We start from the raw sequence: 26581 nt of genomic DNA on the forward strand, positions 1-26581 counted from the left end.
CTTCTCCCCTTTAACTATTTTGGTTTACATACTTATTTTATTGGCCCCAAACCAGATTAATTAGGGATTTAAAAAAAATAGCTTAATAAAATTGCGTTTCATAGTGGCAAAAACACTGAAGTTTCCTAAGGGGCTGCAGTTTCAATAGCTTTTCAGCATATGCTGTCCAAACAGTTCTTCAGTTAGATTACTAAAATTCCAAAAAGTAAAAAGTCAAAGATATTTCTTAGATCCGACACCAAAGCCAGGGTACCAGGCGATTCTGGAGAAGGGCACACGCTCCACATGTGCATAGAGATGGGGAGGGAATTGAAGGGAGGTAATCCTGACTTGAAGTGCATGCTCCATGCAGAAAGTAGACATCCATCAGAAGCTGTAAATAAATTGGACCCGGCACCTTAAGTGCTTAAATGTTTGAAGTTAAACCTTAAATCGCACGCTTACTCTTAAAGGAAGTGGGTGAGCCTCCCATCAAAGAGACTGGTGGCATAATCAAGATGAGTAATGCTGAATTCTGAAAGGATGGCCTGATCTAAGTTGGAAAGACATTCCTTGATGCAGAGAGCACTAAAAGTCCACATGTCACTTATCATGAGCATGCGGGTGGTGAAAGATGCACATACTTTAAAATCTGAGAGTGTGGACATATTTTGGAAGCTCTTTGCATTGTGAGGGAAATGCTTTCCAATCACCATCTCAAAATAGGGTCTACATCAGGCTGTTAGAGTTTTTGCTGAAATACAAATGACTCCTCAAAAAACATTTTGGAAATGACTCTTCAAAAACTAAAGGAAAGGATGACTTCAGATACTATGTAAAATTGTTCTAAAAATAATAAAAATAATTCCCCCTAGCTTCCAAAGAGGTTCTTTTCTCAACCCAGCACAGTGGCAAAATGACCATAATTGTAATAGTGGTGAAGTAATATTGAAGAACTTGTACACATACAGGGCTGGGAATGCTGTAAAATAAGAGAAAGCATTCTGGGGGACTATTTGTCAATACTATAGAATCCCCCAAGTGAAAAAAACTATAAATGAAGAAGTTCACTGCAGTATTATATATAAATTAAAAAGTTTTCAAAAGCAAGGTTAAGGTAAACTAAATGATAATTTATGAACTTTATAAAATATTTTGCATCCAATGAAGATTTAATTATGAAGACCATGTACTTAAAAAGATGATTCTAATGTTAAATAAAAGGAGCAGAGAAAACCATGTCTATGATTACAATAACACAAATTATATATCCACACTTTCAAGGTATGGAAATAAGTGTAGGAAAATAAAAGCAGGCAATTTCGTTGAGGGATCAGAGTTTGGGTGATTTTCCCTTTTAAAAATTGAATTGCTGCTATCTTGTTTATGCAATAAATTAAAAATTCTTTAAAATAATTTGTAATTGACTACTTTCAGTTCAAAACTGTAGACTGAACATATATTTATTTCCCTTCTTTCAAAACCCCAGTGAAGGCAGAGAACAGAGTGGGGAAAAAAATTCATCGCAGACCTTGAGCATAGGATAGGATGCTGTCAGCAGAATGGAAAGTTTGAAAAATTCTGGAAGCTAGAAAGTATATGGAATCGGATTGATAAAGAAATTAGAGCAGAGAAAATCACAACTGTGGAGGAGAGCAGTTCTTGTCAGTGGGGAGTAGGAGAAAGCTTAGCTCAGATATAAGGTGTAGAGAGAGCACAGATAGTTGATGGTGCAATTGGGTGGGCTGGTATGAAGCAGAGGTGCAGCTTTGCTTTACTCAGTGTGACAGTCGCTGCTTTCAGCACATGATATTTAACTAAAAGTAGGAAATATTCCCCAGAGGGGCTTATAGCTGTATGTTAGGCAGGGTGGCTAAGCAGAGCAGAGAATGTTAGATGGATCCGTAAGTATGAAATATTATAACAATAAAGGGAAAAGGAAAGACACTTCCGCCCAGCATTAGAAGTGTGAAATGCACTGACACGTTTCTCATCCTGAGTAAAGGCACCCTTTCTCTGACAATTTGTTGTTCACACTTGCTTCATGGAAATCTGCTGGTCCAGATGCCTTGCCCACTAAATAGAATACTCAGCCAATCCTTTCATTCAGCAGAGAGGTTTGCCGCATTAATAGTCTAATCAAGAAAATGAAAGAGAGAAATCACAAGTAAACTCATTTTAATTGAGAAAGTTGGCACAAAACTATAGATAACAATGTTTTAAAAATTAGAATTTTAAAATCTAGATGAAATGGATGATTTTTCTGGAAAAAAACAAATCACTAAATTTGATTTAAAATGAGGGAAACTATCTAAATGGACTGAAAATCATACAAAAAATTGAAAAATCAGTCAAGATCTTATTCTACCTCCATCTCCACCAAATACAATAGACCAAGGCAGTCATCAATATGTTATAAGCAAACAAGACCTTCATTTATGTAAAAACTATCCCAGATCTTGGTAAAAAATGAAAAATTTCTCAGCTTATTATATTAATATATACTAACAATAGAATAGGGTAGATTTTTAAAAATACAAAGGAAAACTATTGTCCAAGAACACATTAATATATAGATAAAAATTCTAGATTAAAATTTAGCAAATTAGTTCTAATGGCTTATTAAAAGGGTATTTCATGATTCAGTGTTATACTGCCATATTTTTTTAAAGAAAAGGAAATGTCCATTATATACTATGTTATAACCAGCCTACCCTTGTAAATTTCATAAATTTTTTTTTCTAGTTTTGCCATGTTATAAAGAAGTTTGGGACACATTCGTTTTATCTTAAATGCCTGTTATAAAATCATTTGTAGAATATAATTTCATTTATGTTAAAATGTATTTTTGGCTTGTGAATATGTGTATGTGTGTGTGTGTATTCATAAATAAGAAAATATCTGGAAAAATATATACTAGTTGTGATAGTTAGTCTAATATGTCAATCTGGCCAGGAAATTGTGCCCATTTGTTTGGTCAAGCAAGCATTGGGCTAATTGCAATAGAAGGATATTTATGGGATTTAGCCATCAGTGATGGCTGATTACATCTAGGCTCAACCAGGGAGATTGCTGTCAGCAATGAATGACACTTTATTCAATCAGCTGAATGCCATTAAAGGGGATGTGATTTCAGCATTCAGAGAGAATTTGTCTTTGGACAATCAACATCTCCCAGAAGCTCATCAAGGACCATCATTGGACTTCCATTGGAGGCCCTGGTTTGTAGCCTGCCTGTTGAACCTCGACTTGTGCATCCCTACAGGCACGTGAGAGAATCTTATAAAAATTTCATACTATTTACAGCTATCTCCTATTGATTCTGTTCCCTAGAGAACCCTAATAACATGGGTTGCTCTGAGGAGGATCAGGCTATTTTACTGCACATAGCACTGATACTGTCACTTAGAAGTCTCTCTGTTTATTAAATTAATTGATCAATCAAATTGAGTTGGAATGAAATATGGCTTTCACATTTTACCACAAGTATCTATATTGTTTAAACATTTACAATGATCACATATTCAATTTTGAGTGCATACACACACACACACATACACATACAAACACATTACCATTAGTTCCTAATAGTCATTCAGGCACTGTTCTATATTTTTAGTATTGATTAATAAACAAAATCAGCCAAATAGATTTTTAATTCAATTATTTATTTACCTGTGACTATTTTATCATTTATCAATCCAGGAAACTGACCGATCACAATCTATTCCAGAGACTCAATGGACTCTTCTTAAAATAATAAAAGCTTTTTAAATTATATTTTACCATGTATATTTGAGGGAAAATCACAGAAATGAACTAGGAAAATCAGTATTCACAAAAATTACTTTCTTCATCGGTGGGGGCAGATATTACCAGGATTGATGGTAGGATCTTATGGGTTATGTTAAAAAAATACAAATAATCCTAAGAAATAAGGGTGGAAAACTGTTTATCTATATAAATTTTAAAATGTAAAACTTCCTAACAAAGGGAAAACAGATCAAAGGACATTGGGCTTGAAATCAGATTGATCTGATTGTAAATTCTGCTTTGTATGTTAGCATTTTTTTGTGGTCACACCCTGGCCTTGGACAGAGGAGACAGTGTAATCATGCTGTTAGGATGGCTCTCAGAAACTTGGAGAAAGTTATGATTCACATTAAGTGAAGTTGAAATATCATACCTCTCATGGAAGACCATGGAAGAAGTACTCAAAAGGCTCAGAACACTGGGCATGCTAGAGTGGCTATACTATGTAAGGCCAAAACCTACTGGCTGATTATTTTCCATGGGAGAGCCCAGCAAATATTTTGTTTACCAAAGCAATGAAGAGTTAACTGAGAAAGTAAGTGATGGTTATTGTCTGAGGCTCAGGGGCAATATTAGGAGATGTGGTTATAAAATTAGGCTCCTTGTGGCAATGCAAAGGATTAGCATACCCATAAATGAGGAAAAGTGACAGGGTTTAATTCTCAGAAGTCAAGTGGGTATAATTATCACAATGAACATTGGAGTTGGTGTGGCAGCCTGGAGGAGAGTGCTAACAGAACAAGCCAAAAGCATACTGCTCGATTTATGCTAACAGAAGAAATCCAGGATGGATGATCAGGAGACTGAAAGTAGCCAAACAAAAAATGTCATCATCTTTTGCCCAACTTCTACATTGAAGCCAATTTTCACATCTGAAATTCACTGTCTAAAAGATAGTCCAGATCTTCAGGAGCAAGTATCCTAGAACACTCTGGTGAGTATAGGACCATTTACAATGGGGGAAGGGGATTATCCAAAAATTTCAAGGACAGAAGGTCTGAGTTAACACTGAAATCTGGACACCTGAGACATCATTATTTCTCCCCATTGGAGCAGGAACATATGGCGGCTGAGTAATCAATGGTGTCCTGCCTCAGATCTGGATCACAGTAGGTCTGATGGGTCCATGGACACACACGGTGGTCATTTCCACTCCCCGAATACATAATTAAAATAGATATTCTCAGCAGGATGTTCCCTTAGTGGTCCTTGGCCTATGGAATAAGCGAGGTGTTGTAGTGGCAGAGGCCAAGTTAAGTTTCTGAAACTGAACTCCCCTCCCTTGCCAAGCTACAAAAAAAAAAAAGAAAAGAAAAAAGAAAATCAGGAAAATGGCAGAAATTAGTGTCACCCAAAGATCAGAAGAGTGGTGGTTTCTATCATATCTCCATTAATTCACCAGTCTGCAAACTCTAAAAGTCAGAAAGAACTTGAAAGATAATAGTAGGCTCTTGAGGAACAGATATGGCTCAAGGAGTTGGGTGCCCACCTCCCATGTGGGAAGTCCTGGGTTCTGTTTCTGGTGATTCCTAAAAGAAAAACAAAACAAAACAGACAACAAGAAAAAAAAAAAACAGTAGGCTACTGACAACCCAATTGAGTAGTATCCCAAATTGCAGATATAGTAGCAACTGTGGTATATTTGCTTGAGCAGATAAAAATCTCACGTACATGGTATTCAGCCATTAAACTTGTAAATGATTTTTACTCTTTTCCATCTCTTTCAAAGGGCTGGATCAAAAACAGTTTTTGTTCAATTAAAATGGACCACAATATACATTTACAGTGTTCCCCTAGGTCTTTTCAAACTGGGCTATACTCTGTCAAAATACAGACTGAAGAAACCTGGACTGGCTTGGCGTAGCTCAGAATATCACATTGGTCCATTATATCAATGACAACATGCTGTTATGAATGAGCAAGAAGTAAAAAGTATAACAGAGTCTGCCTTTGAGAAAATGAGAGATAAACACAATGAAGATGGTTGCATATTACAACATTATTTTTAAACTAAAGGACAGATAATTGCCCTTCATACTCCCACCAGGAGGGACAATACCTGGCTTCTCTTTTTAGGTTCTGGAGACAGCCAATCCCACACCTGGACATATTGTTCTAACCTATGCCTTGGATAATCCAAAAGGCAGATTTATTTGGGTGGCGTCCAGAGCAGAAATGTATTGCAAGCAGGTTCAGGCTCTGGTGTAAGCTGATCATTCTCTTGGTTCATGTGACCTGGAAGACTCTACAATATTATTGGAACTGGTGTTGGTAAAAGACACTTGTACAGTTTATGAAAAAATCCAGAGATGAGGGTTTGGGTCATTCCGCCTAGTAAGCTACCCAGACCAGCAGAAGTGCTAGCGAAAATAAAGAAGGAAATGATGATGAACTTCAATGCCAATTAATATTTTTTTATATCGTGGATAATCTTTCAGAATCTTAATTAATTTCCTATAAATGGTATTGTTTTTTGAAATACAGTGCTAGTGGATAAAGCAAAATTTAAGGTCGTAAAAGTCAGATGTAGAATCCTGGGTCCATGAGGAGTCAAGTGATTTAACTTCGAAGTCATATTTTGCACCTACTATATATCACAACCTAGCACATTATTGCAGTCAAACCTTTTTAAGTGATTTGGCATAGGTATAATGACCCCAGATGAATAAAGGGGGAATCTGAAGTTTCAGTAAATTAAATAACTAGACAAATTCGCAGAGTTGATAAGATTAGAGTGGTCTGATTCTTTTGCTCATATAGTCGTTCAAATTCCTTTCCTGCTGAGAATTCATTCTTGATGACTGGAGAATAAATTGTAGTTTATCAATTGCCATCTATTTGTTTGATATTTCAAGCTCTCGTAGTGCTTTCAAAATTACGGAAAAGTAATTGTTTTTTATTTTTCTTTTTATTAACCAGAACACAAGGAATCTTCTTCCGGATTTGTCCAGTTCTTGGAGATTATGTTATAGGATGTTACTTTCAACAGCAGCAGCAACGAAAATAGCTAAATTTGTTAAATGCATTTTACAAACAAGGCACTGTTCTAAGGAATTTCACGTAAACTTCATTTAATCTCGAAATATCTGTTGGAAATAAGTATAATTATTATGCCTACTTAATAGTTGGGAAAATGTGGCAACAGAGAGGTTAAAAAGCATTACTTAAGTTTACGCATCTAGAAAGTGGTAGAAATGGGTTTTGTTCTCATACTCTCCCGTTCCTTCAGCCATACTCTCAACCACATGAAATGCTGCAGAAATAGCTGGCAAACCATAGAAACCCAAATCTATGGAGCTCTAAATAAACTCTCAATTCTCATCAAATGCTTTTATAAAGCCTTGTGACTGTTGGAAGATAAGCATTCTGAATATTGTATTCGACAATTGCAAAACAGCCTCTCTATTTGGCAATAAAACTAGAATTAACTTTTCCTGTTTTTCAAATGGAGTTGCTGACTTAGATTTGTGGGGTCAGCATTAGGTAGAAAAATAGCCAAATAAATTTGTAGCTTAATCTAAGTTTTCCTATCAATAGCTATGGGTGCTCGTTTCAGCAGCAAATATACCAAAATTGAAACAATACGGAGACGATTAGCATAGTCCCTGTGCAAAGATGACATGCAATTCGTGAAATATTATATTAAAAAATAGCTATGAACCACAAGCAAGTTTCTTATCCTCCTGTGACCAAGTTTTCTCATGTGTAAATAGTGATAAAAATTACTACCTCTCAGGACTATTTTAATGGTCAGATGGGTTAATGTTTGTAAATCACTTAGCATATTGTCTCCATCCCTTACAAATAATGAGTGATTTCTAGAGCTGTTGGAATAACTGACTGCTTTAGTTCCCTAGACTGCTCAAGCAAATACCGTGAAATGGGCTGGTTAAATAATGGGAACATTTTTGCTCAGGATTTGAGGTTGGGAAAAAGTCCAATCAAGGCATCATTGAGGCAATGCTTTCTTCCTAAAGACTGGCATTCTGGGGCTGACTGATGGGAATTCTTGGTCCTTAGCTTGTCACATGGCAAGAAATCTTCCTTTCTCTTATATGTTCCATGGATGTTCAGCTTCTTGTTTCCTGCAGCTTTCTTTCTTTCTGCCGGAATTTCATTCTACTTATGAAGGACTCCAGCAATATTATGAAGACCCTTCTTTATTAGGCTGGGCCACACCTTAATCTCATCGAAAGGGTTCTTACAATGCGTTCACACTACAAGAAAGGATTCCATTTAAGAACATGTTTTTCTGGGGTACATACAGCTCCAAACTACCATAGTGACCCTATGTCTGTTGGGTGATAAGAAGCTAACTGTAAATAAGCATAGACTTCTTTGGCATATGTGTCCTCAATAATGTCTTTAAGTGTCTTTGGGGCCATTGTGTTAGGTAGCAAATATGCATGAGTATTTAAAGGTTGAGAGTGATTCTACTCTCTATTTCTTAGAGTCCAATGGGATTTCCCAGAGTTTTTCCTTTCCTTTTGAGTCTATGGTGAGTTAAATGGACATTTAAAATGATTTTTTTTTAAAATGATTTTTCATTTATTTATTTTTAAATTTATTTCTTCATCAGTACTGTGATTTTCCACTTGAGAAACACCAGTCAACCCCTCTCAGGGCATATAATGTGGTTGGGCCTAATCTTAGCCACCAGATAAGGCAATTCTTATGGGCTTTAGGGGTGATCCACATTTGGCCAACCAGAGATCCACGTCTCCGTGGCCATGGTAATTATTTCAAGGATAGACAGAGAAACCAAGCCGGGCCAATAAGAGTAAATGCGACTCATTCTGTACTTCTTTTAAAACTATTGGAAAGGAAACACACTCTTTCTATTGTGGTTGAACCTTGGAGCTGCCAATAGCCAATACTGCCATCCTGAATGGTAAGCCTGCCTGACAGTGTACCAACACAGAGAAAGGCACACTTAGGAGAAAGATAGATAATTAGTCCTCAGGATACCATTTGATCTCCTGTGGATCCATCTGTGTCTTGAGTCAGAATATGACTTGCCACTATCCAATACAAAGGTGTTTTTTCTCTTGGTGTCCAAGTGGCAGTGCCGCCAAATGCATTGGAAAAGCTCAGCACCATTAGGAAACACATTCTAAGCCTATTACATGGTTCAGCCATGCCCTCCATATCTGTCCCAAGTGCTTCTTCTCCAGAACAAACCCATGAGCTGCTTTTCCCAACTTCTGGTCTTGCCATTCCATGTCTTTCTCTTAAGATCTGAATACAGCATTTGAGTTCTTTATTACAGAATGGAAAGACTGTTTTGCATAAATGCACGTGAGTTCTTCCAATTCATTCCCAAATGAGCCTTCTCCATCAGTGCATAGAGATGCCCATAGCATATGGCTGCAACTACTCTATTACATTCACTCCCTACAGAGATTCTCTGGGTCAGCTCCGGGAGATAGTAATTACTCCTTGCATGGAAGTAGTTGTTTATCACTCAGGGGCTTTTGTAATTGATGTCTCTTACACCAGTGTTTCTTTCTTTTTAGACATGCCTCAGAGAATTGAAGGCAAACTTCTTTAAGTATAATTTGCTTTTTGTTTATTTAGTTTTTTAAAGCAGATATCATTTTATGATAAATTTGGTTCATTATTAGAAAGATTCTGAATGCAAGTCAGACTCATCTCCATGATAATGATAGATAACCTCCCATAAAGAGTCATCAGGCATTTTGGAGAAAGGAACCATGTTTAATATTTACAATTATGGCATTGTATCCTAAAATGCAAAGTCGCTCTCTAATTTGAATATCACAAAATCCTCATTTCAGGCAAAGGCATTTCCTTTTTTTGGGCTTTGAATATTCCCTTTTTTCTTTTTAAGGTATAATACCATGTTGTCTGAAAATATTAACACAAGAAAATGCCATTTGTACCTACCTTTTTAAAATATTGCCTTTAACATTCTATGAAATTGAAACTCATAATAACTCCACAAAATGAAAGTATCAGGACAGTTTCTTAGTTGGCCCTATATGAATGAAAAAGGGGAAATTTTAGCATGTGCCCATCTGATAGAGGATCTATTTGAAGAACATTATTGCTAAATTGGAGAGAGCATAGGGCAACAGAAATGATAAATGGAATGGAAGGGATTACTGAACATATGAGAAGAGATTAAGAAAAAAGGGATTGTTTAGTCTTGAAAGAAGATGAGTCTGAGGTGAATTGATTGAGGAATATGAGTTGGCTAAGGGCTATCGTGCAATTAAGTTTGATCCACTTGAAGGTGTACCTTTAAGCACAAATGTGTAAAAAGAGAATTAAAGGGCTCTTATTTTATAGAAAGCATGGTGATAAGTAAAGAAAGAACTTGTAAGTACTAAGTTAAAATAAAAGAGTATTATCATTCTTAAGAAAATATTTGTACTGGTTAATTGAAGACTTGCATAAACAAAGGAGAATGACAATAGGAATAAACATTCAAGGTCTTGGCATGTTTCATAGATGCAAAAACACTTCTTTTTACTATTTTGACTCATATATTGGAATCAAGATATCTGAGTTGAGTTCTAACTCATTCATATGTTGTTTAATTGATTCTGCGCTTTGCTTTTATCTATTAAAGAGGTGTCAGAGTTAATATTTGCATTTTTTTGTTAGCTATTAGAGAACCAAATAAAATATGAAAATCTACCATTTTATATATGAAATTTATTATATGTACACAAATATTTTTTTACTTTATTTTTTTTAATGTTATATTAAAAAATATGAAGTCTCCATATATCCCCCATCCCCTCACCCCACTCCTCCCCCCATAACAACAACCTCCTCCATCATTATGAGACATTCATTGCACTTGGTGAATACATCTCTGAGTACCACTGCACCTCATGGTCAATGGTCCACACCATAGCCCACACTCTCCCACCGTCAACCAGTGGGCCATGGGAGGACATACAATGTCAGGTAACTACACAAATATTTACCAAACTCTCTTCTCCAAGGTTAATGTGCCAAGCATATTTTTTGAGAAAGAATATATGTTGTAGTAAACATTTTTTAATGTATTAAAATAATTTACTTGTAATCAATATAGTTCCTAAAAGAGATTGAGGTAGTAACCAGAAATGCATAAAGTAAAATATTCAAAGTAGATACAACATGAGAAAAGGACAAAATATAGTAAGATATGATAAGGGCATATATCATGTAGACTTAATATGGGTGGGTACACACTTTAAGTTTTCCTTCACTTACCATTCTAGAACTTGCTCTGTGTGGAGAAAGCAGTTGACAGAGCTCTCCTAAAGAATGTTGTGGGAAAGCAGTCAAGTAAAGCAGCCTGGGTCAAGGGATTCTGGCTGTAGGATATATATTGAAGTTCCTGGGACTATGCATAAACTGTTACCTAAGGAAGAGGGAACATTTATATCTGTGTAAATGAGGAAAGTCCTAAGGCCACACATCCATGTCCAGAAAACACACATTTTCAAAAAACCTCAGGAAGGCCCCTATGCTTTGGCCTGGAACTATTCACAAAATTCATTGTATGGATAAGTTGTAAAGAAGAGCACATGCTCAGGTTAATCTGCATAAACTGGGAAATGTGTTTGCTTTTTATCTTTATTTTGTTACCTCTTGCCATTAAATGAAACCTCTGTCATAATACTAGCTTGATAAAATCTTATGGAAAAGATGCCTCTGAGTGTAAAGTCTAGCAATAACATAAAACAACAGAATGTCCAAGTTTCAACAGAAGATTACAAAAAATATAAAGAAACAAGGAGTGATGACCTAGACAAAGAGAAAATTAAAGCATTAAAAGCCATCAATGAGGAGGTTCCAACCTGGGACATACAGGATGAAGAATTTTAAAAATGGTCTTAAATATGCTCAAATAAATAAAGGAAAACATGGACAAAGAAGCAAAAGAAATTAGGAAAATAAAAGGTGAACACAAAGAAAACATCAATAGAGAGATGAGTATTATGAAAAGGAAGCAAAGAAAACTGAAGACCCAATAACAGAAATTTAAAATATTCCGTTGAGGGGTCAAGACCAGATTAGAGCTGACAGAGGAAAGAATCAGTGAACCTGAAGATAAGACAATTGAAATCATTCAGTCTAAGGAGCAGAAAGAAGTACAAATGAAGAAAATGTGACAGAACCTGAGGAACCTATGGAACACTATCAAGCATACGCATATGAGCATTGTGTAATTCTAGAAGGTGAAAAAATGGAGAAAAGAGAGGAGAGACTATTCAAAGAAATAATGACTGAAAACTTCTCAAATTTAAAGAAAGATATGATATACATATCCAAGTTGTTCAATGCACTCCAAACAGGATAACAAAAACCATCAAAAAGTGTAAATATGTGCATAAGCATTTAATATGATAATAATGCCTTGAGTTGAAATGTATGGAGTCCAATATGTGATGGAGTCAGCTTGCACTGGATCACCTCAGTCTATTTCTAATTTTTTTTGGAATTTTGTAAGTCAGTTTTAAACCCAAATATTATTAAAAATTAAATCATATAAACTTACTATTAAATAAATTATTTTAAAAGAAAGTGTAGTAAATACCCAAAACAGCACTTCCTAATTATTTTACTACATAGTATTGTATCTCTGCTCAGGAAATTATTTATGTTTATTATATCTGTATTATGACAATACTATATGATGGTATACTACTGCTCATCTCTTCCCAAAACACATTCTCAATGTTCTATTTTAGCTGGGAGTTGGCCATTGTGGAAGTGTTTACACCATGGGAATTGATAAGTACTACATACCAGGGCTTGATTTATTGTTTGTGTTGATTGTTTAGAAAACAATGAAGAAAGTGTTAATCATATAGATCATTACCTGATTTAACAAAGAAGTGCTCATGTCCACTTGTGTCAAGCTCTTACGTATATCTTTGTTGTTTCACTTTTCTCATAGCTGTTATATAACAAAAGGTAGAAGCCCATTTGTGTCAGAACTATATTTGTTCATCAATTGCAACCATAGCTTGACTAAAGATATAAGACTTAGAGAAAAATTGTCAGCATTTTGTGAGAATCAATTGGCTATATGATTTACAATAGAGTCTTTTATATTTTATTATTATTTGTAAACTGGGTGGTACACATCCTTTATCTCAGTAAAATATATAATAAACTCATAGCTAGCTAGCTAGATAATAGTTAGAGAGATAGATGATAGAGAGATAGACAGACAGACACACATGTGCACATTTTTTTCCCAAATAACTGATTACTAAACATTTACCAGCACACTACTAGAGCACAACATAGTAATAGCAGAAAAGGTGGGTTAAAGTGTTATATGCATTGCCAGAGAGACAGTAAATGTTACCAATTTAAGGCCAAAAGTGCAAGTTATAATTTATTTTAAGGTTGACCACAAAAAGAGTAGTAATATCAATTGAATTGAATGGAAGAAGATAATCACAATAGACATGCCCTTTCAGAAAGGTTAAAAAGCAAGAGGGGCTATTTCATCCATTTCCATCCAATGCAATTACTGATGTATTTGTATTTAAAATGGTCATCTTATTATTTGTTGCTTTTATTTAGTCCACTTATGTTTATTCCTTTTATCTTTTTTCTTTTTTAGTGTGTGTAGTTAGACTTTAACAAGATTGTTAGAATTTCAATATATAGATTGGTAGCCTTATGTTTCACTAAATATTATATCTTATGCCATTAAATATTCTTTGAAACATTATTTTTAATGGCTACATAAAAATCTCATTATATATACTATTATTTATCCTCTACCTTATTGGTTATTTGCTTTTTTATGAAGTGTTATTAATAATTCTATGAGGAACATACTTTCCCACATATTTCTTTGGTAAATCTCTGTTTATTCTCATGGGATACATCCCTAGGAATAGAAAAAGATAGTCTGAATCGTTTTAAGCTCTTCATACACATTGCTAATTGACTTTCAGAAAGGTTGTGCTAATTTACACTCCCTCTAGTAATTATAGTATGTTTCTTTCTCACTACAGTTTATTCAGCATTGAATATTATTACTCAAAATGTATATTCCAGTTTTTAAAATAAAAAAAATACATATCTCATTGCCACTTTGATTTGCCTTTCTTTGATTACTGTTAAAGCTAAATATTTCTGTGTGTTTATAGGCTATTCGTACATCTTCTGTGAATTGTTAGTTCATGTCTTTTGCTCTTATTTTCCAACTGCTTTCTTCCTTTTATTTATTTTCCTGTTTTCTTATTATGAACAATTCATCCATGGAATTACATGTGATGCTATTAATTAATTCAGTAAATATTTACTGAGAAGTACTAGCTTTTAAACTGTGAGGGGTACAAAAATGTATAACACCCCTAGGAGTCTATAAGCTTAATGGAAATGTGTCAGTTCATCTGAAAATCTAACGTAATTCTGAGTAGAGTGTGTGAATAAAGGCTAGATACTAAGTGTATGTGCCAGGAAATCCTCATAAGTGGGGAAGTCTCTTTGATGGAAGTGAGCTATCTACTAGGCTTTGAAGGAAGAACAGGGTATAGATTGGGGCAAGCAAACTGATAACAAATGACTTTAAGTCAGAATATACGTGTGGGGGTGAGTAAGAAGAGCAGCATTTGTGGGCTGGTGTGTTTGGCAGATGAGTTGCGCCTGGGATTATTTGAGCTAATTGGTGGTGTTAAACATATATGGCTTGGTGTTTTTCCATCATCTGGTGGTCTGTGCTCCCTTTCCAATAGAAAACATTTCATGATTCACTATTGAGGGGAGAGCAACAACAATGAAGACAAGGAAGACCACACTAAAAACATGAAAAGAGGGCACTGTGCTCACCAGAGGGGGCGCCATTTAAAATATTAAATAAGGAAGGCCACAGTAGAGTAGACTCTTCTCAGAACATCATAGTAAGACTTTCTAAATACATATACATCACATCAGTGATGGGATGTTCTCTCTCCCCATATGGGGAGAATGGACAAATGAGTCCTTAACTTAGGATATTTATAGGCTCCTCCTGAAATCATATTTCTTTTTATTGCCTGACCAATTTGAACATTTTCCTTCCAAACACTGCCTTTTCACTTTAAAACAGAACAAAATAATTATAAGTATTCAAAATATGAAAAAAAAACTTTCAAAAGCAAATCATTTTAGGACTTTCTCTTAACTGGTACTGGACTTGCTGTTCTGCTATAAATAGTGAGGAAATCAGACCAAATGTTTTGAGGCATTGGAAAACAGGCAGTGCAGGATTGTGAGCCCTGGGAGGAGGGATAGAAATGAGATGAGCCCCACACTTACACCAGCTTTCTACACGGAGACACTTTCTGGAATGTTGTGTAGGGAGAAGAGACCCTAGCAGGCAACCATAGCCTCGCAGAGCAGAGAACAAAAACCCAGGGGGTCTGTTCAAACACTGAGTCAAAAGACGTCACTCCTCCTTTCAAAACATCTCACCAATGGCTTCCCACCTCAGAAAGAAAAAACAAATCTACCGGGCCCTAAAAGTTCCATTCCCCTCATCGTTACCTCCATTCCTGTTACTCCTCTCTGGTTCACTCACCTGGAGCCACCAAGACTTCATAGTCTTTCTTCAAACAAGCCAGGCTCTTTTATTTAACATTTCCTCCTTCTGCAACTTCCCACTCACCCATATTTACAAGACTTTTTCTCTCACTTCTTCCAGGTTTCCGCTCAATTCTTACATGTCCAGAGAGTACCTCCATGGCCACGGTGCATAATGCATATTCCCTAGTTCATCATAATATTTATCAATTTAGGACATATAATTCTTTTTGTGTTTGTTTGTTGAGTATTTCTATTCAGTAGTATTTAAACTTTATGGGTTCAGAAATGTGTTTATTTTCTCCATTGCCCCAAGGCTTGGCATATAGTAAATGCTTGATAATCATATATTGAAAGAATGATTAAGTAAAGAGGATTAGAGGCAAGGGGAGAAGTAAGTGAGGGTTTCATGGAGGATGTCTTAGTTGGCCAGGGCTGCTATAACAAAGGACCACAGACTAGTTGGCTTAAACAATAGAAATTGATTGTCTCATATTCTAGAGGCTAATATTCTGAATCAAAATGCTTCCTCTGAAGTCTGTAGGGTTCTGGGAAGTAGCCTGTAATCTATGATATTCCTTGTCTTGAAGCATAACTCAATCTCTTTGTCCATCACACAGCTGTCTCTCTGTCTCAATCTTACTAATTCATCCAAATTTCCTCTGCTTGTAAGGACACCAGCCATATTGGATTAAGGACTACCCTAATCCAATTTGGCTTCAACTTGACTAATAAAATCTTCAAAGATCCTGTTTACAAATATGTTCACATTCACAGGAACAGGGGTTAGGACTTGTACATGTTTTCTTGAAGGGATTCAATCCATTAACAGAGGGCTTGGAAGAAAGAGTTTTATTTAGCTGAAAATGAACAGTCCCAAAGTCTCAGCATGAGAAATGCCATGGAGTGAGCCATGAGGAAATGATTTTGAGATCATTTTGGCTGTAAGATAGGTGATCTGAAGGGGAACACCAAAGACTAGCCAAACCAAGTGAAGAGCTTTGAATGCCAGGTGAGTTTTTTTTCTTTCTTTCTTTCTTTTTTTAAATGTCTCTAGATAAGGGCATAAAACAGGTGAGTGAGTTGTTTAAAGGAGCATTTCCAGGGATTGAATTGGGCATCAGAAAGAAGGAAGCTACCTGAGAGCAAGACTCTAGAAGGTGTACTAGGTTTAGTGGATTAACAAGGCATGATGAGCACTAGATCGCTGTCATGCTAATATTGAGCTTTGGCATTGAAAAGGAAAATCACTAAAATAGGACAATTTTTATCTTGACTGCTGCTTGCCAAGCATCCTCTGTGGATTATCAGAGGGCTACACAAAAAGAAGGTTTGAAATATATTATTACCCTTGCAGGACACCTATTATAGTGAACGATTGATTTCTCCTTCCCAGACCCCCAGGGATATTTTGAGCTCAATGCAGGGAACTAATAGAGACTTCTGCAACATTGCTCCAATTCCATTTGGCCGAGTCTCTCGAAAGAGAAAGATGTAAATTAGTGACCTTTGTGCTTTATTAGAATTAATGGCACTTAACACGCATCTGGTACCTCATTTCCAACTTCATTCTCAACAATTAGTGATTGCTGTTATTAATTCGTTATTTTTCAGAGTCCTTTCTAAGAGGCAGACCCCATTTTACAGATGGGGGAGAAACTGAGGCTACAGAGGCTAAGCTGTTTCCCTCAAGCTCCACATTAAGTCTGGATTAGGCAGGAACTAGAGCATGAAAGTTTTTGATCTTTCTAGTCCATGAAGCCGTGCTGACTCAGTTTGTTTATTAACACAGAAATTCCTATGATAACATGAGTACTGGAATATTTTACACATGGTTTCCATAAGAGAGACAAATATTTAGTGACATCAAATCATCAGTAATCAGAATTTATATCAACTAGGATATGATGAGGTGATACACACAATTATTTAAATAATAATGAAAGCCAATTTGTTGATATCTTTAACTTTCTAGAATTTTACACCAATTTCTTATGAGACTTAATATAACACTATGAGCTTAGGGAAAACATTGATTTTTTAAAATAAAATTTTATTGTAGTATATAATTCATACATGAACATATATTTAAAAAGTGTATAGTATAAGTAGGGAACTTATAAAACAAACATGCATGTGTTTGCATACAAGGTTCCCATACATTATCTCACCACCAACACCTTGCATTGTTGTGAAACATTTGTTACAAATCAGGAAAGTGCATCGTCAAAATATTAAAAACTTACTATCTGTAAGTCTGCATCTTACATTTAGTGTATTTTCCCCCAACCCACCCAATTATTAATACCCTGTATTAGTATTATATATATTTGGTTAAGTTCATAAGAGAACTACAACAAATATTTATCTTGTTAACCACAGTCCATCTTCCACTACTGGATTCCATGTGTCATACAGCCCCATATTTTGTACAATCTATTCAAAGTGTATACTCAGTGGCTCTCATTTTCATCAGAGTTGTGCTGCCATCACCTCAATCAATTATGGAATGTTTTCATTACTCCAAAAGGAAAAATCCCTTATACCCCTCTATAGTTGTCTCTTAGAATTGCTTTAATATCCTCTTTGCCATTGCTGCAAAAATAATACAATACCACAATTAGCTATTGCCCATAAGTTATATTAGTTGTAATTTTCTGCATATCACCATATTCTTAATACTTTGTAAAAGAATATTCTTATATTTATACTATTAACCACAATCTTTATCCACCACTGAAATCACTATATTATTCTCTACTTTCCTTTCAATTAACATTTACATTTCAGCCACAGATCTCATTTATAAATCAGCAGTGTTGTACCGACTATAACGTGTTACCATAAACTCTAAAGTTTCCACAATTTTACAATAAACTTTATTAATAATTTTACATGCACTGCATATCAGTTCCCATTCTCAACCCACATTCTATTTTCTAGTATCCTATACTCTAGAGTTTACCTCCATGAGTTTACTCATCATTTTAGTTCATTTTAGTGAGACCGTACAATACTTGTCCTTTTGTGTCTGGCTTATTTCACTCAACACAATACCCTCAAGGTTCATCCATATGCATCTTGATTTCATTGTCATATGCATATTGATTTCATTTCTTCTTACTGACTTGCTCATACTTTTATTTTTGTTTTTTAAAATTTGTTCCAATGAGGATTCAATTAAGTTCATATATTGCAACTAATTTACATGGCTCTTAAGTCTTGTGTAATTATTAAATTTCTCCTGTCTTATTCCTTTTGCAATTCTTTTGAGAACCTGGGGAAGAAGTCCTCACAATTTTGATCTTACTGCTCACACTCCTGTTTAGCCAGCTCCTTTGTTTCTTCCATTTTCTGTGAATTGGAGTTGGATATAGAAACTTAATTAGATTCAGATGTGATTTCTTTTTTTGCGGCCAGAATACTTAATAGATAGGTAAATAGTTTCTGGTTGTTTCATTTTTAGTGATATTAGCAGGCACTGATATCCATTTCCTTGGTAGATCCTTTCAGTTTGAAGGTTTTCTGGGAAATATTATTTCATTATCTATGTAGTAATGTCTTCTCCCCTATTTTTCTTGCTCTTCTTTCATGGAATGGCTTTTAGTTAGACACTGGCCCTCCTAGACTTTGAATTTGCTTAAATATTTTCTTATTTACTGTCTCATTGGCTTTTTTTTTAAATATCTATCTCTCTCTGTTATATGTTTAAGTAAAATTTTATTGAAGTATACCATACATACACACACATATATAAATAGTAAATGTATAGTAAAAGTTGTGAACTTACAAAACAAACATGCATATCATCATACAGGGTTCCCAGACATCACCCCACCACCAACACATTGCACTGTTGTGGAACACTTGTTACAAACTATGAATTAACTATAGTCCATATCTTACATTTTGTATATTTTGCCTCCAACTTACCCAATTATTAACACCCCAAACAGTCATTCTTATCTGTATTTTACAAACAGGTAAACAAGACACAGTTTTGTTTTCTGACTTCCTAAATGTTTAAATGTCTACATATTATTCCTCCTTCAGTTATTGAATTAGACTTCCATTTATTTATTGACTTAGCAAATATTTGCAAGCCTCAACTACGTGCTAAGCATTCTGATAGGCTCTAGATATACTCTGATGAATAAGATAGACAATACCAATCCTTATGGATATTACATTTTACTGGAAGAGACAGGAAATAAGTAATAAAATGTATATTTGCAAACTGAGTGGAGAGAGAGGAGGGAACTGCACACAATATAAAACAAGAATGTAAGGAAGGGTCTTTCTTAGTTAAGAAACTTAGGAAAGCTATTTCTAAGAGGATGGTGCTTAAAGTTTAGAACAAAGAGGTTAAACATGCAAAGCCTGGTTGAGGTATTTCCAGGCACAGGTGGTAGCATGTGTGAACATCCTGAGGAAGGGAAAACTTAATAAATGGGAGGAACTGGACGGAGGCCAATGATTCTGGGGCCTAAGAATGACAACACTACCTACTTGAAGAGGTAGGCAGGAGCCGTATCATTCAGATTCAAGTCAGGAAAAGAAGTTTTGCTTTATTTTGAATTGCGCAGGAAGCAACCAGAGGATTTAAGCTGGAGAATAATATGATCAGAATTATGTTAAAAAAGATTATTCTGGTTATAGTGTGGGCATAAAATTGGGTGGTATGGGGAGGAGTGAAGAAAGGAAGTACAGAAACACCAAAAGCAACTTTCCATGTGATCTAGGTCAAGGATGATAGTAATGTGATGGCAGATATGAGATTGATTCAAAATATATTTTTGGAAGTAGAGCAAATAAGAACCTTTAATAGATTTGAAGTTGAGTAAGGTAAAAAAGCAATAATGGATTAGTTCCATTGTTCTGGCATCAGTAACTGATAAATGACAGAATCCTTGATGGCCATGGGATGGGAAAGTAAAGTTTTAAGAGGTAATAAGAGTTGAGGTTTGAGCAGTCAAGTTTGAGATGACTGTGAGATATCCAAATGTAGAAAACAAGTGTGTATTTGGGCATACAGGTCTGGAGCTTAGGGGAATATTATGCTTAATGAATTTGAGGGTCCTTTAGATAAGAAATAGCATTTAAATCCATGGGAATGAACAGAATCACTTACTGGGTGTAAGAAAGAGAAAGAGAGATGAGGACAAAGCCCTAGAGAATTTCAGGGTTAGCAAACATGTAGAAGTGGAAAATCCTGCTCAGGTGATTGTAAAAGTACAAGGAAAGCATCAGGAAGACAGCCAGCAACATATGTTTTCATGGAAATCAGGAGGAGAGTATTTTATTCCTTAACCCATATCACCCTCTTTTCTGGAATAACTTTGCACAGAATCCCCTCTGACTCTCATGACTCATTCTTTATTGGCTTACAATTGTATTAAAAGAGAAAATATTAGTGTCTGCCACTTATTGCAAACTTAATATGTACCAGTACCAGGAACTATATCATATATTTTATATACACTTATTATCTCTTAATGCATAATTATATACTCGTTATGTAAAACTGACTGCTTTTTCTCAACCTTAGTTTCAGTAGATAATAAGATCTACTTTGAGGCACTGTTGGGAGGGGAGAAATAATATGTCACAAGCTTGGCAAGAAAGATATTGCACAGAAGCAACAATATTAATAGCAGGAAATTATTATTGCTTCTACTAAAATACTTAATATGCTACAATTTATAAATTTGCCTTTTACAATTATAAATTTAAAGTTTATAAGTTTATCTCCTTTACACACTGTGAGCTCTTGAGTCTCTAATACACTGCTGGGTATGTTTTATGTATACAGAGTTTTATGAATGTATAAGTGCCTGTTTATTGTTGCAGAGAAAGATAGTTCAAATGTGTGTGTTAAGTGGAAATCAGTAGCATTATTTTTTAAGTATCTTTTAAATTCAGTATTAAAAAAACCGTATAATTTTAAACCAGATTACTTTGCTTTAATAACCTTTTTTAGATGATAATATTTTGGCAAGGTAGAAAGGAGGTAGAGTAATCAAAATGTGGTGTGCTGTGCTTCAGATAGTTTTCTTCCAAACTGGCATGTTTGTAGAGCATCCAAGGATCTAGGAAATTATACCCTGTTTGAAGCTTTTATTCAATTGTGAGGCAACTTTGATACATTTCCAGTTATGTAAAGGAGATACTTTTTCCTCTTCTTTAATGAAAAAATGAGGACTTTACAATATATTTAATTTATTAAGGAGACTTTTAATAGAGTTATATCTTGAGTAACAAATATGTGGGCACAGCCTCTTATTCTTGAGTGTTACAGTTTAAATTTGGTGACTCCCCAAAACTGATCGTTTTTTAACTAATCCATTCCTGTGGGTGTGAGACCCTTTTATTACATTAGATTCAGTTAAGGGAACTTGATTAGATCACTTGATTAGGTGACTTTTGATTGGACTATGTCAATGAGGTGTGACTCAGGTTAGGTCTCCACCCTTTTACTGGAACCTTATATTTGTGGAGACAGAGAGAGAAAGAAGACAGAAAAGGAAGTTTTGCCATTTTGACCCAGTCATGTGAGAGAGAGGACTCAAGGGTGGCTAGCAGCTGAAGCTGAGACACGAAGCACCCAAGAGACTTGGGGTCTACTGAGGAGCTCGAGGCTGAAGAGATGAGCCATATGCTTCACTGCTCACAGCTGAGCTCCTGAAGAAGCTAAGCCTTGAGGGGAAGGCAGGGATCTCAGCAGAGATAGGCTACCATCTTGCCTTGCCACATGGCAGGACGCCAGAATCCAATAACTGACTGGTGAGAAAACATCTCTGCTGATGAGAAAACATCTCTGCTGATGCCTTGCTTTGGACCTTTCACAGTGTCAGAAATATAAGATTTTCCCCTAATCAAATTCCCATTATAAAAACCAACCCATTCCTGGTAGTTTGCATTGGCAGCCCTGTAACAAACTAATATATTGAGCTTATACCAGTCTTGCATATTACATTTTCAATGCATATTCTTAAACCAATATCATTTTCATCCAATCTATTTTTGATCCTAAAACAAATAAAAATTCCCTAGGATCAAATTCTAAATATTCCACAACAAGGAAAACTAGGAGTTTTTGGAGGGGAATTTTGAAGTGAGATTTAAAAAATCATATCTGGAATATTTCAAGATGGAATAAACATGCTAGATCTGTGAAAGATTAAACTAAAGAAGACAGCAAGAGACTAACTGTTCCCTCCTGAAGAGGAATTGTCTGTGAGAATGAGAGGTACTAGGATTTATCATCAGCCACAGGGCCATCTGTCATCACCATGGCTGTGAGCAGCAAGAACCAAAAGGGGTTCGGTGCATAGACTCAGAAAAAGTCACTTCATGGCAGAGGACTTGAGTCCATTTTGAATTGACTTGGGTAGTCTTTGCATTAAAGGAGCAAACTGACAGTCAACTGAAAATAACCATTTATTAGTCAGTTTTGCTAGATATGTGCCATTCAACTCAACCATTTTAGTAGAGGTCAAGAATGGTTTTGAATCCTTGAGTAGGGTGGCTTTGGGATGAGGCTTAGTCATGAAGTTTGTCGCAGCCATGGAGCTAGGCTCATGGGTGAAGTGAACCTCTCTGTTGTGCATACCACTTAGTTAATAATAGTTACAATAAAGCATAAGCTTTAATAATTATAGCTTGTGGGGTATTCTGGAAATGCTTTGATTTAGTATACTGAAAATAATTTAATCAACTATACACACATGCACAATTTTAAGTTGACAGTTGAAAATTTTCATTGCATATTTAAATATTTCAAAGATGTCATTGCCTGCATAGTGTAAATATTGGCATTTTAAATTAAAACTGTTAGTGCACTCTTTAAAATTTCCAATAAAACGTAAATATAATGATTAAATACTCAGCACCATCCATTTAAAGTACATTAACAGCTTTAAATGTAACACCATTCTTTTTGCTCTGCAAAAAATTTTATCCTAATTTCATTTGTTTTATGCTTGGGAGGCTTTTATTGATCATCTTAACATACTTCTCTACAATAAACCATGAATATTAATTGAGATTAAATTTTTAAAATATTTTCTGTAAGCTAAGTTTTAAAATATCTTCCATACTGAGTGATTATAATTGTTTTAAGTATATCATTGATCAAAACATCATATTGTATTTCAAATTTTGATTAATGAAATTAAGCACAGAAGTTATTTTTTATTGGAAATGAATCTCTACATGTAATAGATGTCGTCTTTTTTTTTCTTTCATTGACTCATATATCAATGGATGAAATTGCTTATTGCTAGAATCAGGTAGTTACTCATGAGTTCAGCTCCTGGGTTTGGTTTTTATAGATGTAAACTCTGAGATGTCATGTTCAGGTAATTAAGTGGATGGATATAGAAATGGCAATGTCACTCAATTCTTTGATCTTCTTCAGATATATATATATACCAACAGTGAGTCATCTAGCTTCATAAATTATGTTTAATCTATCAGCCAGTAACTTGATTAGTTCCTCCCCATTTCACTGAAAACAAAGTATTGGATGCCACATGATGTTAAAAAATTTTGCCACCCCGTCATTAGAGTCTGGGTTTTTCAGCCTTTCCACCAATATTTGTCCCTTTATTTGGTATCACAGAGGTTTACACACCCATGAAAATTCCACTAGAGGTTGATTCTGGATTGGTGAGAGCTATGTCTTTCTTTCCTAAAGTAGCAACAAATAGATTTTTGATGGAGAAGATGGAAATTAAAAAAAAAGTAACTGCACAATGCCTTTAACTCAGAAGTTCAGAAGTGTTCTCAAAGAGAAAAAATAAAATAAAATTAGGAAAGAGCATCGAAGAAGTTGGGAACTCAGAAACTCTTGCAAACTCTTCATGTACCAGCAGAAGGACCTGGAGCAGTGGTAGATTTCTAGTGTAGATTTTATACCACAAGCCTCATGTCCTAACAGGCTAATTAGGTATTGGATTGATTACTATCCACTTTATATATTCATATATTGGGTGGATATTAGTTACTTATGAGATATGGATATGCACAGCTTATTACAAAGGAGAGAAAGTATGCTAAAAGAGACCAATGTGTTAAAATATTATATAGTATCTTATTAATAAAATACCTTATATAGATACAGCAAAATATCTTAAAAAAAACATGACCTTATTCAGTAAGGGAAAGGGTAAAGAAGGTTTGTAAGGATGGTAAGAGATATTTTGATATATTAATATTTCTACATCTGGGAATGTACCTTAAGAAAAATGTAGCAACTAAGGGTAATCTTTTTACAAAACAAATGTGCATTATAATAGTATTTATAATGGCGAAAAACTAAGTTCAAGCTAAATGCTGACTAATTGTGTATAGATTAAATAAATATCACAAAATAGTTCTTCAAAAAATATATTGCAGACATGATTTTTATGCTTCTGGAGATTTGGAATAACTTCAATAAATGCTTATTATGCTTGTTAAATGAAAAGGTGAGATGCAGGGGCTTGTTGGTGAGGAGGTGGCTTCGTTGACGAGCTTCCCTTCCCCCTCCACTCCCCCTCCCCCCACCTTCGTCCCTCTCCCCACTCCCGCCCTCCCCCCCCCACCTTGGTCCCTCTCCGCACTCCCCCTGACCTCCTACCCCACCCAACCACCTTCTTTAGGTGGCAGCAGGGCCTCTCCCTCCGTCCTTTCCTCCCTTACCCACGCTCACCTGCCCTCGTTTCCCCTTCACCTGCCCAGGGCAGCTGCCCAAGACCCTGCTGGAGGTGCACCACCGCCTCATCCAGAACATGCTTGCGCTCAGATACCAAACGGAAGCAGTAGAAGTAACGTTTATAGATTTCGATGGGGTCCTCCACCATATTTCAAATCTTAATGGAGACGAAACAAAAGCGATGGTCAATATTTCTTTCACAGGGTGCTGAAGAGTTATAAAGAGAGTGTAGGGGAGCTTCTTGGAAAACCCAGAATCAGGAGACAGCGTCTCTTTGCTCTAGGCCCCTGATCACCAGGCACTCAGTCGTGCATCAGGCTGGCATGCTGAAACGAAATTGCTTGGCCTCTGTCTTTGAGACCTCCTTCCCATCTCAAGAAGACGGCAAGGAAGGAGAGAACAGGGCAAGTGTCCAGTGTAAGGGATGGTGAAGCCATGTATGCTGGGTGTCGGAAGGACAGTGACGGCTGTCTTCAGCACAGCGTTTAAAGACGACAGCGATGTGGTCCCTGGAAAGGTGTTCATGCAGGAGTTCGAGGAAGGACGCTGAGCCAGGTCCTCGCCAGCCACCGGGAACCTCCTCTGGAGCGGAAAGACACACGCCGCGTGGGCGACAATGGCGGCTGTATTAGCTCCGAGCTGTTCCCGCGAGAGGCGAACGCCAGAGCGGGACAGCGCCGTCCCCCCGACCCGCACCTGCGGAGGTACCTGCCCCGCCAGTCCATGAGCTCAGGGGCCTCTGTTCACGCACGTGTGCGGGCGAACGCACGCGACTTCCTTGAGGCGCTGGACTGTGCAGGCCCGAAGCTGAGAAAAAAGAAATGCAAACACGGGCAAGACGTTTTCATCCCGTTGTCTTGTTACCGGGTAAATTTTTTATTAAAACAATTTTTTTTATTAAAAAATTATTTATTTATTTATTTATTTATTGATAGTCGCTTTTAATGTTGTACCTCTTCAGGTTCTTAAGGGAGTCTCCCTTTTGGTTCCATTTGCACATCTTTGGAAAGTAATCTTCAGAAACGAGCTGTGCATACAAGGACTTCATAGTTCCCAAGAATGAAAAAAAATAATACACTTGATCAACTTAATTCTTTTTTCTTTATATTCCCTGTCTCCTTCCTCCTCCCTTCCGCCTTCTCTTCCAAGCTGTTTGGCTTTGCAGTATGTTCCTGGTAATGAATTGCAGGATAATGTTTCTCGCAAGTGTTTAATTCAAAACTCCTGTTTCTAAAGAAATGAGGTAGGAGTCATTAACAAAGAAATTCCATCTTAAAAAAAAAGTGAGATTCAAAAGTCTTAAGCCACCTGAGTTTCTCCCCTTTCATGCTTAAATTGAATAGTTCACCTAGATAAACCTAGAAATTTTGTTTATCCTCTACTCTTTATTATTATTCATTACTGTTCCTGTATAAATTTTTCCTAAGACACTGTTTTGCCTTTTCATTCTTTAGATATAGGTCTTCTATTATTTTTTGAAAGTTTTATTTTATCACAATTTAAAATATTTTTCCTGGTAGTTTTTAAATTTCTATTTTGTAC

At 35.9% G+C, this 26581-nt stretch overlaps 1 non-coding gene and 1 pseudogene across 1 annotated transcript; both read left to right on the forward strand.

Annotated features, from left to right (window-relative positions):
- Positions 1-26008, forward strand: part of LOC131279823 (actin-related protein 2/3 complex subunit 2-like) — a 38098-nt pseudogene extending 12090 nt beyond the window's left edge.
- Positions 7336-7443, forward strand: LOC111764936 (U6 spliceosomal RNA). The gene has a single exon (XR_002797412.2). It is a non-coding gene; the product is annotated as a U6 spliceosomal RNA (small nuclear RNA).
- Positions 26009-26581: the final 573 nt, after the last annotated feature.

This window comes from Dasypus novemcinctus, chromosome 1, assembly GCF_030445035.2.
Source record: "Dasypus novemcinctus isolate mDasNov1 chromosome 1, mDasNov1.1.hap2, whole genome shotgun sequence".
Taxonomy (NCBI): domain Eukaryota; kingdom Metazoa; phylum Chordata; class Mammalia; order Cingulata; family Dasypodidae; genus Dasypus; species Dasypus novemcinctus.